The sequence below is a fragment of the Aquarana catesbeiana genome, linkage group LG08, assembly GCF_042186555.1.
Source record: "Aquarana catesbeiana isolate 2022-GZ linkage group LG08, ASM4218655v1, whole genome shotgun sequence".
NCBI lineage: Eukaryota > Metazoa > Chordata > Amphibia > Anura > Ranidae > Aquarana > Aquarana catesbeiana.
In genome coordinates, this window is record NC_133331.1 from 265,220,486 (window position 1) to 265,236,120 (window position 15,635).

Here is a 15,635-nt window from a genome sequence, read left to right on the forward strand (position 1 = left end):
TAACAAAAAGTGCTTAGGAACACACATAGCCAATCCAAGCAGTTGAATCTTATTTACTGAAAGATTAATGGCAATGACATTCAATAATATAAACTGGTTACCTGCAGGGAATTCACTTTGACTGTTTCTGCTTTCAGGGTTATTTGTCAAACAGTTATAGTGGGATATGAACACTTACACAGAATCAACAAACTGCCTAGATTGAGCTCTATGGATACAGGCAGAAGAAAGGCAGAGGAATGACCAGATTCATGTCAGACCATTCCCTTCTGTTCCTGGACACTACAGACCCAGAGAACTTCATAAACCCTGTATTTAGTTCAATTCAAATAATATGACCCTTAAATCATTAGACCCGCTCTTTTAGTGCATAAAGTTCTGTGTGGAAGTATGGGCCCTTATAGCACCAATGGCATTTATCCCTTGTGAGGGGGGGATATGTTGTAGTCTCTCAGAAGAAAAGAAGGTCTTGATCTTCATCAAGCTCTTTTTTTTTTAACAGAGAAGTTTTTATTCAGTAACACAAAAAAAAAAAAAACAAGACAGTACATCATGACACTTATCATACAAAGGATCAAGCATAAGGTGAATAATTATATGACATTAGTTATACATGTGTATGAGTTAGACTATTCCTGCTAGGTGGTGTACAGTTTGTTGGAGTTATCGGATGTAAATATATAGATTATTGTAAGATCATTACTAGATCGGGGGTGGTCCCTCAGGGGTCGTCCTGAGATGGGAGCAGTACAAAATATTTTACAGCGCACACACATACAAGAATGACATTTCCTGCAGGGCTAGTTAAAAACACCTGAACATATTCAAAAAATACGGGGGTTTGGTCACACTATATGGTCATGAATTGTGGTTTTCATGGGACTTGTCACTACATATTCAAAAAATACGGGGGTTTGGTCACACTATATGGTCATATAGTGTGACCAAACCCCCGTATTTTTTGAATATGTTCAGGTGTTTTTAACTAGCCCTGCAGGAAATGTCATTCTTGTATGTTTGCGCTGTAAAATATTTTGTACTGTTTGTAGGTCTTATAGCAGCACCATCTTGAATTTAAATGCATTGTATGGTGTGCCCCCCAAATATGTTCTTGTATGTTGTAATAGGCCCTGACCAGGCTTTTGGGCTGGAGCACCCCTCCCCCTCCTCATTACCTCCTATTTAGTGGCCACCAGTGTTTAGGATGTATCCCTTTCAGTTCTCCCACATAGAGGAGTTCAGCTCCCATGGTTGAGACAAAGGATCTTCCATTCTATTACTAGTGTAGGACCCAGTAATTCGGGATACTTTGTCGCAGTAAGTGGGCTTAGCACTATATGACCATATAGTGTGACCAAGCCCCCGCATTTTTTGAATATGTTCAGGTGTTTTTAACTAGCCCTGCAGGAAATGTCATTCTTGTATGTGTGTGCTGTAAAATATTTTGTACTGTTTGTAGGTCTTATAGCAGCACCATCTTGAATTTAAATGCATTGTATGATGTGCCCCCCAAATATGTTCCTGAGATGGAAGCAGACACCTCACTCCCGCCCACAGTAGTACTCCCCCCCCCTCCCAACCCTGGGGTGGGGGGGGGATAGGGGGTGAGGGGATAACCCCCAACCCCCGGTCAAGTCATGAAGTGTGTAACCCTGAGGACAAGACGGAGGGGGGTAACCCCAGGCTCTAACATCGAGAGGGGTGAGTCTCCCAGCAAATGATTACACTAAGTAATCTCATTCCCGAATTGGGGTCAGCCACATGCATCAATCCAACTTGACCATACTTTATCATATTTCTGTGGACAGTTTCTGCTCTCATAAGTGATAAGGTATAGTGGAAGCACATTGTTTATCGTCTTTTGCCATGCTTCTTTAGTTGGGGCCTCTTTCTGTTTCCATTTAAGGAGTATCTCCATTCTTGCATAGAATAACGAATACGTCAGGCATAGTTTAGTATAACGTTCTCCTTCTATGTCTTCTAAGTAGCTCAGTAAGAGGGTTAATGGGTCTAGTGGTATCTTAACTCCACACACCGTCTCTAGAGTGTCCGCGACCGACCTCCAGAAGGGGCGCAGTTTGGGACAGGACCAGACCATATGATAAAAGGTGCCCTTGTCTAATTCACATCTAGTGCAGTTAGGGCTGAGAGTGGGATAGATCTTTGCTAGCCTTTCCGGCATATAGTAGGCCCTATGTATAAATTTCAGTTGGATAAATCTATCCTTAGCTGCGATCATAGATGGTATGAACGTAGTTAGACACTCCTCCCATTCCTCCTCACCCAAGGAAGGAATATCTTCCTGCCATTTGGTCATTGATCTATTATTCTTAACCTCATGGGCCACTGTTAGGCATAGGTATAAGGAGGAAAGAGGTTTGTCCAGTATCCCCGAGGTCAGAAGGCGCTCAATTGAATCAGGCTCCGGTGTCATCTGGGAGGGGAATTGGGCTTGTAGTGCATGTTGTAGCTGCCAGTATCTAAATAGGAAAGTCCTCGGTAGATTGTAAGCTGTTTGTAGTTCACGAAATGAAAAGTATCACCCCCTGAGGCATGACGTGTTTTATTGTAGTGATACCCCTCTTGGCCCAAATTGCTGGGTCCGGAACAGTCAGGAGATGGGGGAGCATAGGGTTGGCCCATAGTGGGGTATGTAGGGAGACATGTGCCTGCTTCAGGAGGGATGCTCTAGATGCTTTCCATACATGAATTGTAGTTTTCATGGGACTTGTCACTACAGGGTCAGTTTTCGGTCCCCTATATGGCAGATTAGATAATGCTGCATAAGATCCTAGTAAGGCCGCCTCCAGAGTGACTGCAGAGTTCTGCTTAGGTTGCGAGAACCACCACCTCACTGTCACCAGGACCGCCGCCCAATAGTACATCAGGAAATTAGGTAGATAAAGTATATGCTTTGCTATCCTTGGGGGGGTTTCCCTGCCCAAATGAAGGCGATGACTACACTTTCCAACCGGCAGAAGAAGGATTTGGGGGATGGGGGTCGGGGTATTTCTTAAGTAATAAAGAAATTTTGGTAAATAGATCATTTTTAAGAGGTTACCTCTACCCACCGGGGTTAAGGGAAGAGATTTCCAGGTGGAACACCGCTGTTGAAGCTGGGTCAACAGAGGGAATATATATATTTTTTCCTAGGAAACCTGATAATTCATTCCCTATCTTCACCCCCAGATAGGTAAACTCATCTACCCATTTCAATGGGGTTCCAGTATCTATCTGTGGCACTGACTGGCAGAGGGGGAAAAGGATCGATTTGTTCCAGTTTATTCGGATACCCGAAAATCGGCCAAATTTATCAAACGCCTCCAGGACTGCTCTTAGAGATGCAGAGGCATCCGCTAAATAAAGGATAGAGTCATCGGCATATAAAGAGACTTTTTCTACTATTGGGCCCACCTGAATGCCTTTAATTTGTTCATCTGCTCTAAGGAGGATGGCTAATGGCTCAAGTGCTAAGGAAAACAGGGCCGGAGAGAGAGGGCACCCCTGTCTGGTGCCTCTCCCCAGCTGAAACACCTCCAAGAGAACCCCATTAGTGCGGATTCGAGCTCTGGGTTGGGCATAGAGCATTTGTAGCCAAGTCAAGAATTTCGGTCCGAATCCAAATTTAGAAAGAACCACCCATAAGTAGCCCCACTCGACCGAATCAAAAGCTTTCTCCGCGTCGAGTGAGGCCACTACTCCCGGCCTATCAGGGGAGGCAATAGCTATATGTGTGTGTAATCTGTGGATATTTTTGTCCGTTCCCCTACCTGGCATGAATCCCGTCTGGTCTGGGTGTATCAGGGCCGTAATGACAGTATTTAGCCTGTTATACAGGATTTTGGCGAGGATTTTTGTGCCTACATTTAGGAGGGAAATGGGACGGTAAGAAGAACATAGATTCGGATCCTTCCCTGCTTATGAATGACTACTATCAACGCCTCATGCATGGAGTCAGGGAGGTGGCCGTCAAGGAAGGATTTAGCGAATAGGGACTGGAGTCTAGGGGCCAGTTGTTCTACATATATTTTGTAAAATTCCACCGGGAAACCGTTCGGTCCCGGTGTCTTACCTGTCTGAATCATCTTAAGTGCTGTTTGGATTTCTTCTATTTTAAGCATAAGTTGGGGTAAGGGTTGGTAAATCAATATTTTCAAGGTAGGCTAGTAGGTTCGCTGAATCATAAGAAGTCTGGGAGCTATATAACGTTTGGTAATAGGAAGCAAATTCACGGTTAATCCCCTCAGGTGTGGAGGTGAGAGTGCCATCCCCAGCCTGGATGGTCATGCCCATTGATTGCTCCTTGGAGAGCCAGGCCAGCAGATGGCCCTTCTCTCCCCCTGCTCGAATATTCTCTGCGTTTGATGGAGAAGCCGCTTCTGCGTCAGCGCTGTCCTCAGGAGGAGAACCTCTCTCAGAAGAGACTGCAGCCTGGAATAGGTTTGTGGGTTTGGGGATCTAACATATAAAGCTTCCTGTCTCTGTGCCTCTGCTTCAAGGGCTGTGAGTTCCTTCCTACGTGTTCTGCGGACTTGGCCTATAATGGTCTGGTACTGTCCCCTGGAGAATGCCTTGAAAGCATCCCAAACCAAGGAGGCCGAGGCAGAGTCAGGGGTTATCTGCCAGTACGAATCTAGTTCGTTCTTATATTTTGGTTCTACATCCGCATCTGAGACCCAGTATCTAGAGAGTCGCCAGAGCTTGTCTGACGGGGCCATGGAGACATCTAATTCCAGAAGGATCGGTGCGTGGTCCGAGATACCCCGGGGGAGGATCGTGATACCACGAACCTTAGGGAGAACTGAACCCCCCGCATAGACCAAGTCGATGCAGGAGAAGGTTCTGTGGGAAGCGGAGTGGCAAGTGTATGCCCTGGTCTGGGGGTATTTCCATCTCCATATTTCATGTAAACCATTAGGTGTCAGCCCAGTCCGCAAGTCCCTGTCGGGTCGTACCAGAAGGTAAGAGTCTATCTAGTCCCGCATCAGGGACTAGGTTAAAGTCTCCGAGCAGAAGCACATTTTCAGTAGAGAATTCAGCTATTTTGGCTGTGATTTGATTCAATACTTGAAGGGAGGCCGGGGGTGGGAGATACAGGCCCACAACTACCCATGGCACGTTGTATAACAAGGCATGTAACACCACAAATCTGCCCTCAGGATCTAGAGCAAGACCGAGAAGCCTGAAGGGGAGGGATTTTAGAATTGGGATGCTTACCCCTCTAGAAAATGTAGAATGTGTAGAGTGATAGTGATAACCCACCCATGGTTTTTTTTAGGCTAAAGGTTTTTTTCCCTACCAGGTGGGTCTCCTGGAACACACACATGTGGGGATGATAAGACTTAATAAATTGGAATACTAGTGATCTCTTAATAGGAGAATTTAATCCCCTCGTGTTCCAGGATATTATCTTAAGGGAGGGCATTATCACTGTCTATATATATGCTAAAGAATAATAGGTAGGGGTCAGGCCTCTCCCATCGGAGCTTCCAGATCCGGACAGGCATACAAAAAGCAGTATCCACCATGCAATATTGGTCGAGATAATCACCAACAGTACTGTCAAAAACCATGAAAATAATAAAATAGTAACTCAGGGCCTGCAACATCAGACCAACTTAACCATCTATCCCCACCCCCCACCCCCCAGTCCAGCAGGAGGGCTTCCTTTCCCAATCAAAGGTTGGCTTTCCAACCTAACATGAGGGCAATGTGCAAGGGGCGCTCAGCCTCTTACTTCAGACTTAGCTAAAAAATAATAATTAAAGAAAAAAAAAAGGAAAAAAGAAGTAAAAGATTTTGTAGTCCGGCAAGGATATCAAGTGTAGATCTCCCGGGTCCCCGGGGGCACAAGCTTCGGATCTCGGGGGTACTAATACGACCATCTACCCCGGATCGTGATGATCATTGGCTCTTAAAGTGTGAAGTCCGGTCTCTTCCATGTGTGGTGGATCCCAGTAAGCGTGGTGAAAATGGTTTCAATACCCACCGTCCCTATCTCCTGCCCCGTAGTGTAGTAAGGGGAGGGGGAAGGGGAGAAGCAGGAGAGGGAGAACGAGTCCTCCAGGTGATCCCGGTGCGGCCAGGTATCTCCAAAGAGGCACATCAAACAAGCCACCATGGGGATTGTAGGAGTCACTCTCCCGGTGCCCACCTCCTTCAGCAGACCGCCATCTGTTCCACTGAGTCAACAACACAACAATGGTGTACCTATGTGTATCCTGAAAGAAGGATTCTTAGTCAGTTCCTGGCCATTGGAGTATGGAGAATATACAGTTCCTCTCCCCCCCCCAAAGGAGTCTGAAAGGAGAACAGATGCACCACGCAGGAGCAGTCCTTGCAGAAGGGGGCAAACCATACAGGTCATGAGTCCTCTGTACACTGCTTCATATAGTGCTGTTCTATCACTGACATGTTGAGTCAGAGTATTCAACAAGGAGTTTACCACCATGGAGAAGAGTATACAGGTGTATGGAAAAGAGGGGTCTTAGCCTTTGCATAAAGTTCAGCATACCTGAGGGGGCTAGTTGGGGAGTGTTTCAGCCCATTTTGCAGCCTCCCTGGGTGAGGTGAAGAACTGGATCCTCTCCCCGTCTTGAACTCTCAACCTGGCTGGGGAAAGCATGCTATACTTTACTCCCTTCTGGCATAGCATCCCTCTGACATGATCAAAAGCTTTTCGTTGGCGTTGTGTTTCCACCGTATAGTCCGGAAAAATGAGTAGCTTTGTGTTCTCGAATTTGAGTTCCCCCTGCAGCCTAGCTGCCCGCAGCACTGTATCCCGGTCTCGGTAGTGTAACAGTTTAAATATGAAAGTGCGCGGGGGGGGGCTCCCTGGGGGCCTCTTGACGCCGGAATACGATGAGCTCGTTCTATAGAAAAATGGGGAGAGAACTTAGCTCTGGGCAGCAAGTATGGTAGTAGCTCCTCCATGAATGCCACCGGATCGCTTCTCTCAGCTCCTTCCGGAAGGCCTAGAACTCTCAGGTTGTTACGCCTGTTTCGGTTCTCGGCATCTTCAGCCCTAATTTCAAGGTTTTTTTACTTGCAATTTCAGGGCTTGGAGGTCTGTGTGGTGTTCCCTCTGGCAATCTTCCGTCTCGGAGGACCGCCTCTCCACCTCTGCCACACGGTCTCTGAACTTATCCATGTCTCTATGGATGAGGGCTGTTTCAGTTTGCACATGGTCGATTTTAGTGGTAAGTGTAGCCTGGCACGTTGTGATCGCCAGCATGAGGGCGTCAAAGGCTGCCGAACCGGCCTGGATACCGGCGTCAGGTGGGGGATCTGTCTGGGCCATCACCAGGATTATATCAGGATTTGATGCCGGAGATGGGAGCTCAGTTAAGACACGTCTGCTCCCAGCGCCATCTTGGACATGCCCGTTCATCAAGCTCTTTAGTGAAGTTCTTGAAGTGTCCTGACAAGCACGGTGATGTAAAGTATACTTGTGGTGTCCTGGCAAGGATGAACACTGTTGCTCAGTAAAGAGTAGGGGTAGCACAAAGTTCTCCTACAAGTTAGGTCAGTGAAACAAGACAATGGTGTCTGCATGCAGTGTCCTTCGTTTTAGGAAGATGGGCAAGTGCCCGCTCACCAATTCCAGGGACCTTTGATATTGAAGAGTGGCATGAAGGCTCCACAGCAGGCTCCTGCAGGGTCTGGCTCAAGGGACGGGTGCTTGGCCTCGTGTCGCACCATGTTGCAGCCCAGCTGGATCTGGCATGGATGTGATGAGAGCAGCCTCCAGGCTGGCGCTAAATGACCAAAAGAGGCTGGCAGTGGATGCTCCCGCACCCTCTCATGATGACTCTCTTTCTCCTGGTTGCACAGGCCGCAATTCGGCCACAGCACAATCTAACGCAGAGTCACTGTTTGCAGATCCAGGCTGTGGTCCCAAGAGAGTAATCTCTCCCCCACACAGGCTTTATATCACCTTTCCCATTATCTCATTCTACTCTCCAGCCGGGTGGAATTTGTATTCAATAGCAGTTCGACTGAATGTACAACTTGGCTCCATAGACTACATGTCTCAAATGCTTCGCTCCTCTCCTGGATCTCAGTCACTCTACGTTCAGGATGTGATGACGGAGAGTCTGAGCTGAGCACTAGGAGGGAACAGCTTCACCATAGCAATACTACGAGTGTTTCTTGAAAATGCAGGCAATATTAGCCAACTCCTAGCTACATTAACATGAACCTTCCCTGTAACCTTAACCTGGGTTTTAAGAAAGAGCAGAAAAGAGTTAGAGGGGAGAGGGAAAGAAATGATTCAGGGAAAGTAAGGAAAGATATAGAATATGAAAGAAGGAGATAACTAAGACAATAACTGGAACTGGATGGACTGTTGTCTTTATTCGACATAGCCGTTATTACCTAGTAACATAGTTGGCAAACCTGTGTCCTGCAACTTTCTCCTGACTCCAAGTCACATCTCTGTCCAACTCAGGCCTCTAGACCCCTTCCTTCTGGACAGATCACTTGACATACTTACTGTACATGTTTAATATCGCATTGCCCTTGCTTTATCATTAACCACTTGATGACTGCCATGTTAAACCCCTTTTCTGTCCAGGCTTTTTTTGTGGTACTTTGACTCAGAGGCGTAACTAGAACCTTTATGGCCCCAGTGCAAGAAACTATAAAAGGCCCCTCTAAATTCCAGGGCCCTTTCCATTGGTCCTGGGGTCCTCTCATCTGGTCCCATGGCCCTTCCCTCTGAGTCCTGTAGCCTTCCCAAAGGGATTCCTTCCCCCTATTCCTCCCCAGCAAAAATCCTCCTTCCCCAAATACCCCCCCACCAGCACAAATCCTGTACATAGTTCTATCACAAATCCTCTCACCTAAAACTCCCTCCCAGTACAAACTCTTTCCCCAACACACAAATCCTCTTCCCCTTTTAATACAAATCTATATCTCCTAACTGTACTGGTTTTGGAGAGACCTACTGAAAATTTGAACTTGAAAATACTGGTGTCCTGTGAATCCGGGTTGAGTTCTGGAGGCCAGTGCCAGAACAAGATCTGGCACTTGGCTCCACTAGCTTGCCTGGCAGGGTGCATTAGTGTAGGCACCTAGGGCATCTCTTGCAGGGTGCCCAGCATCCCAGATGTTGTGAATGCTCCATCTGTGGCAAGCTGCATCTCTTTGACTTGGGGGGCATATGTGCTGGGAAGGGATAACCTGAACACCCCCCCCGGTTCGGTTCGCACCAGAACCTGTGAACGGACCGAAAATTTGCACGAACGTGAGAACCCCATTGAAGTCTTTGGGACTCAAATGTTCGAAATCAAAAGTGCTCATTTTAAAGGCTAATTTGCAAGGTATTGTCCTAAAAAGGGTTTGGGGACCCGGGTCCTGCCCCAGGGGACATGTATCAATGCAAAAAAAAAGTTTTAAAAACGGCTGTTTTTTTCGGGAGCAGTGATTTTAATGATGCTTAAAGTGAAAAAAAAAAAAAAAAAAGTGAAATATTCCTTTAACCGGTTCAATACAGGGCATTTTCACCCCCTTCCTTCCCAGACCAATTTTTAGTTTTCAGCACTGTCGCACTTTAAACGACAATTGCGCGGTCGTGCGACACAAACAAAATTGACGTCCTTTTTTCCCCACAAATAGAGCTTTCTTTTGGTAGTATTTGATCACCTCTGCGGTTTTTATTTTTTGCGCTTTAAACAAAAGAAGAGCGACAATTTTGAAAAAAAAACACTATTTTTTACTTTTTGCTATAATAAATATCCCAAAAAAAAATTTTTTTCCTCAGTTTCGGCCGATACGTATTCTTCTACATATTTTTAGAAAAAAAAACAAAACAAAAAAAACAAAAAAAAACGCAATAAGCGTACATTGATTGGTTTGCGCAAAAGTTATAGCGTCTACAAAATACGGGTTAGATTTATGGCATTTTTTAAAAAAAAAAAATTTATTTTTTTTTTACTAGTAATAGTGGCGATCGCAATTTTTTTCGTGACTGCGACATTATGGCGGACACATTGGACACTTTTGACACATTTTTGGGACCATTCACATTTATACAGCGATCCGTGCTATAAAATTGCATTGATTACTGTATAAATGTGATAGGCAGTGAAGGGGTTAACCACCAGGGGGACACAAGGGGTTAAATATGTTTCCTAGGGAATGATTCTAACTGTAGGGGGCGGGGACGTACAAGGGGAGGAGACCGATCTGTGTTCCTCTGTACTGGGAATACAGATCGGTCTCCTCTCAACTGACAGAACGTGGATCTGTGTGTTTACACACACAGATCCACGGTCCGGCCCGGTTAACGGGCAATCGCGGGTGCCCGGCGGACATCGCGGCCGCCGGGCACACGCACCGGGTCCCACGCGCCCCCTAGACGGCCGGGAAGCCCAGGCCGTCATATGACGTCCACCTAGGATGGGAGATCCCATCTGTGGATGTCATATTACAATACGCGGGAAGTGAAGTGGTTAAATATCGTACCTGGGGGGGTGTCTATAGTATGCCTGTAAAGTGGCGCGTGTTTCCCGTGCTTAGAACAGTCCCTGCGCAAAATGACATTTTTAAAGTAATAAAAGTCATTTAAAACTGTCCGGTCCCGACAATATGGATGAAAATCAGTGAGACAAACAGCATGTCCCAGTCCATTACCAGGCCCTTTGGGTCTTGTATGGATATTAAGGGGAACCCCACACCCAAATTAAAAAAAGGAAAGGCGTGGCCCCAGGCCCTCTGAACAGCAGTATACAGGCGGTGCAAACAAAACAGGGACTGTAGGTTTGTTGTTAAGTAGAATCTGTTTGTAATTTTGAACTGGTACATTTTTAAAGTGTAGCTCCAGCCAAAAAATGTATTTTTAAGCTTTTTGGAAAACATAGGGAAGGGTTATCACCCCTGTGACATTTGTTTTGCTGTCTGTGATCCTCTTCAGAAGATTTTACCTCACTTTCTGTCCCAACGACAAATGTTTTTTGACTATTTGGGGTTTTTAGTGAAACAAGGATTGGTGATATAGCATCAGTGGAGAGGAGACACGTTTTTCCCATATTAACTCTTACAGGAGAGAATTTCCCTTCCTAGGGGTAGATTTCATCTCACTTCCTGTTGTCTCCTTCCGTTTGCAAGTAGGAGTCACAGAGGCGGCTCTCTAATTAGGCAAATTAGGCGGTCACCTAGGGCCTCACCCTCTCAGGGGCCTTGCAGCCGCCTACTTTGCCTAAAGAGCCGCCTCTGGCTATCCTCATACATCAGTCCTAGTTCAGTCAACGGAGCTTCGTGCCCGCCTCATTTAGTGTACAGTAACTCCTCCTCCTCTCCGCTCTGTAACACCATGCCCACCAGGGCATTGCCCAGTCTCCACTCCTGTCATTAAAACTCCGATTATGAGCCGGCACTGCTCATACTCAGCTTCTCTGTGGCTATCTCCCACCAGGAGCTCTTCCACTATAGGGAGTCCGAGGGGACCAACTGCTGCCCAACAGGGATGATGAGACCTCAGAGGTGGTGAAATTTTGCACAGCACCTTCTCTTCTATGAGGCCGAGTTCAAGGAGCTCTATGTGAGTACAGCACTGAGAGAGACAGAGCAATTACACCAGCACTGAGAGAGATAGAGCACTGACACCAGCAGAGACAGAGCACTGACACCAGCACTGAGAGTACACTGACACCAGCGCTGAGAGCATGCCAGCACTGACACCAGCTTTGAAATAGAGGACACTGACACCACTCTAAATATATGCAATTCATTTTTTATTGCTTGAATTATTTTTTCCCTTATGGACGTGAGTGGGGCCTCATGTCTAAGATATGCCTAAGGCCTCACAAAGCCCAGAGCTGCATCTGAGGAGTCGTTTGTAAGTTGGATGTTTGAAAGTAGGGGCCTGCCCTCAGGCCCGGATTTACTCCCTTTGCCGCCCCAAGGCCGGGTCCTTCAATGCCGCCCCCTCGCAAGGGGTAAGGATTTTTTGCGGGCAATTTTTTAGGGCAATGGCTGGCGTTAGTGCTTCAATCGTCCCCGGCACCATGGTTGGTATTGTGTCAGGATGATTGAAACGCATTATTTCTATCATTACATTGTAATATAAAATGAAATAGTTCAACTCACCATAATGCAGAATCATTGGGAGCCCTGAGCGTGTCACTTGCCACTATGCCTGCCACCAGATGGAGATGTCACTTGCCACGCTGCCTGCCACCAGATGGGGATGTCACTTGCCACGCTGCCTGCCACCAGATGGGGATGTCACTTGTCACGCTGCCTGGCTCACCAGATGGGGATGTCACTTGCCAAGCTGCCACCAGATAGAGATGTCACTTGCCACGCTGCCACCAGATGGGGATGTCACTTACCACGCTGCCACCAGATGGGGATATCACTTACCATGCTGCCACCAGAAGGGGATGTCACTTGCCACGCTGCCTGGCTGCCACCAGATGGGGATGTCACTTGCCAAGCTGCCACCAGATAGAGATGTCACTTGCCACACTGCCACCAGATGGGGATGTCACTTGCCACGCTGCCACCAGAAGGGGATGTCACTTGCCATGCTGCCACCAGATAGAGATGTCACTTGCCACGCTGCCACCAGATGGGGATGTCACTTGCCAAGCTGCCACCAGATAGAGATGTCACTTGCCATGCTGCCACCAGATGGGGATGTCACTTGCCATGCTGCCACCAGATGGGGATGTCACTTGCCAAGCTGCCTGGCTGCCACCAGATGGAGGAGGGCAGAACAGCGGTGCGGGCAATGAGAGATGTCATCTCTCTCCCCCGCCACCGCCCTGCTGACATTACTTGTCTCCTCCGCGGACCGGCAGCAGAGGCGCCGCGGCACACAGGTTGGAGACATTTCTTTTCAAAAATGGCGCCGGGCGGCGCAATCACGCTACTGCACATGTGCCGCCTGGCTGGGCACGACGGGCTTTCCCGAGCCCGGCCGGCTTCGGAACGGCGCATGCGCAGAAGTGGGCGGCTCGCGGCCATCTTTTCTACGGGCACCAGTGCCCCTAATGAACAAATAACGGGCAGCCCGAAAGGGGGAGGGCGGCCGCCCCTGCACCACTGCCGCCCCGAGGCCTGGCCTCGGTGGCCTTGTGGCAAATCCGGCCCTGCCTGCCCTATATACTCTGCAGAAATTGAGGCCTTAGGTGTTGGTGTTGCCACAACACTGTAAGCCCTCACAATTACTCTTTGTGGGCGCAGGAACGGGCTCTACTGTGAAATATTAGATCAAGAATTGTAATTACATGCCCCTGTTGAACAGGGTCAGAAAAACTGGGCCTTTGGTGGTGGTGGTGCTGGTGCCACAACACTGTAAGTCCTCACAGATAATCTAGTTGGAGCACAGGAATGAGCCCTCCTGCAAAATATTGCATCAAAAATTGTAATTACACGCCCCTGTTAAACAGGGGCTGAAAAATTGGGCCTTAGGCACTGGTGCTGGTGCCACAACACTGCAACCCCTCACAAATACTCTAGTTGAGTGCAGCAACGAACCCTCCTTGCAAAATATTGCATCAAAAATTGTAATTACACGCCCCTGTTAAACAGGGGCTGAAAAATTGGGCCTTAGCCACTGGTGGTGGCGCCCAGAACCAAAAATATTCTTACATCAGCATGATCATTGAGGAGGAAGAGGATAGTCACTCAGCATCAGCATAGGCAGTCTTGAAGGGATCTGACGTTTCAAAAAAAATTATTCCGTTACATCAGCATCAGGTGCTTGGTAGCTGGTGGTGATCCAAGACTGATTCCTTTTTATGAAGGTCAATCGATCGACCGAGTTCATGGACAGGCGCACCCTGTGATCAATTACAAAACCTCCAGCAGCACTAAATGTGCTTTCCGAAAAAAAGCTTGATGCAGGACAGGCCAGTAGCTCAATTGCATACTGTGCAAGCTCTGGCCAGTGATCCATCCTCAAGACCCAATAACCCAGAGGATTTTCAGTGGGAAAGGTATCCAAGTCAGACCTTGCCCCTAGATATTCCTGCACCATGTAAAACAGATGCTGGCGTTGGTTACTGGAACCGATCATACCTTGGGGCTGCGGACTAAAAAATTGTCTGAACGCATCGGTCAGATGGCCACCTTCTCCACCGCTCCTTCTTTGACTGACTGAAGCCTCAGCAACACGTTGTCCAGGAACAGGAGTTTGTAACCTCCCAGTCTCTGGGAACGCATTGCACAGACCTTTCTGCAAGGCCTCCTAAAGATGTTTCATTCTCTGCTCCCTCTGCGACGGCAAGATAAGGTCCGCAAATTTACCATTGTAACATGGATCAAGGAGGGTTGCCAGCCAGTATTGATCCCTCTCCTTGATACCACGAATACGATAATCCTTCCGCAGGCTTTGCAGGATCAGGGAGACCATGCAGCGTAGGTTTGCTGAGGCATTCGGTCCCGAGCCCTCTGGGTCACTAAGGACAAAATGATCCGCAGCCACCTCCTCCCAGCCACGTACAAGTCCATGGGTTTCTTCGGACTGTAAATGATCCCTTAAAGACTGTTGCTGAGTGCCAGGCTCTACCTGCTGACACAATCCTCCTCTTCCTCCTCCTCCTCGTCCTCTTCCTCTGTGATCAGCGGGCACGCAGGAACACTGTCTGGATAAAGGGGTTCTTGATAGCTAAAGAAGTCTTCCTCTTCTTGCCTCTGTTCTGCTTCAAGTGCCCTGTCCATTATTCCACGCAGCGTGTGTTCCAACAGGTGGACAAGGGGGACAGTGTCACTGATGCATGCACTGTCACCATACTGTGGCCTCCACAAATGGTGACAGGAGAGTGCATGCATCCCTGATCATGGCCCACTGGCGTGGGAAAAAAAAAACAAGCTCCCCTGACCCTGTCCTGGTGCCATAGTCGCACAGGTACTCATTGATGGCCCTCTGCTGCATGTGCAGCCACTGCAGCATGGCAAACGTTGAGTTCCACCTGGTGGGCATGTCACAGATTAGGTGGTTCTTGGGCAGGTTAAATTCCTTTTGGAGGTCAGCCAGCCGAGCACTGGCATCATATGACCTGCGGAAATGCACACAGACTTTCCTGGCCTGCCTCAGGACATCCTGTAAGCCCGGGTACCTACCCAAGAACCGCTGCACCACCAAGTTAAGGATGTGAGCCAAACAGGGCACATGGGTCAGTTGTCCCTGTCGGAGGGCGGAGAGGAGATTGGTGCCATTGTCGCAAACCACCATACCTGCCTTAAGCTGGCGTGGCGTCAATCACCTCTGAACCTGGCCCTGCAGAGCTGACAGAATCTCTGCCCCAGTGTGGCTCCTGTCCCCCAAGCACACCAGCTCAAGCACCGCATGGCATCTTTTGGCCTGCGTGCTTGCGTAGCCCCTTGAACGCCTACGGAGCACCGCTAGTTCCAAAGTCAAATCAGCACAGGAAGAGGCCATGGAGGAAGCAGAAGAGGGGGTGGAGGAGAGAGGTGTGGCAGAATCACCACTAGTAGTATTTTGGAGGCGTGGTGGCAGAACAACCTCCAACACTACTCCACCCTGTCCTGCATCCTTCCCAGCTGCCAGAAAAATCATGCAGTGCGCGATGAAAGATAGGTAACATCCCTGTCCATACCTGCTGGACCATGAATCAGCGGTAATATACACCTGACCGCCCTGTCTAGTGAGGCCAGGACATTGC